Source organism: Camelina sativa, chromosome 15 (assembly GCF_000633955.1).
Source record: "Camelina sativa cultivar DH55 chromosome 15, Cs, whole genome shotgun sequence".
NCBI lineage: Eukaryota > Viridiplantae > Streptophyta > Magnoliopsida > Brassicales > Brassicaceae > Camelina > Camelina sativa.
In genome coordinates, this window is record NC_025699.1 from 21614547 (window position 1) to 21615395 (window position 849).

The following is an 849-nucleotide window of genomic DNA, read 5'->3' on the forward strand; positions in this document are numbered from 1 at the left end:
ACTGGGTCTGCTGATGACACTACCAATGGTGATGGAGATTGGGCTAGAGAGAGGATTCAGAACTGCTTTGTCCGATATAATCGTAATGCAGCTTCAGTTAGCGCCTGTCTTCTTCACCTTCTCGCTTGGGACAAAGGTTCATTACTATGGTCGGACCATCCTACACGGGGGAGCAAAGTACAGAGCAACAGGGCGTGGGTTTGTGGTGAAGCACGAGAAGTTTGCAGAGAACTACAGAATGTATTCGAGAAGCCACTTTGTGAAAGGAATGGAGCTTATGGTGCTGCTGATATGTTACAGGCTTTACGGAAAAGCAGCAGAGGACTCGGTAGCATATGCGCTTGTCATGGGCTCAACATGGTTCTTGGTGGGTTCCTGGTTGTTTGCCCCGTTCTTTTTCAACCCCTCGGGATTCGAGTGGCAGAAAATAGTTGATGACTGGGATGATTGGAACAAGTGGATAAGCAGCAGAGGAGGCATCGGAGTGCCAGCAAACAAGAGTTGGGAATCGTGGTGGGAAGAAGAGCAAGAGCATCTGCTTCACTCTGGATTTTTTGGGAAGTTCTGGGAGATATTCCTCTCGCTGCGGTATTTCATCTATCAGTACGGTATCGTTTACCATTTGAACCTGACCAAGGAGAGCCGAATGGGAAAACAGCAGAGCATCATTGTGTATGGACTGTCTTGGCTGGTGATCGTGGCAGTGATGATTGTCCTAAAGATAGTGTCAATGGGGAGAAGGAAGTTCAGCGCCGATTTCCAGCTAATGTTCAGGCTTTTGAAGCTGTTTTTGTTCATCGGATCAGTCGTGATCGTGGGGATGCTGTTCCACTTCTTGAAGCTGACGGT

At 48.2% G+C, this 849-nt stretch overlaps 1 pseudogene; it reads left to right on the plus strand.

The window, feature by feature from the left end:
* Nucleotides 1-849, plus strand: part of LOC109129141 — a 7610-nt pseudogene that overhangs the window by 5530 nt on the left and 1231 nt on the right.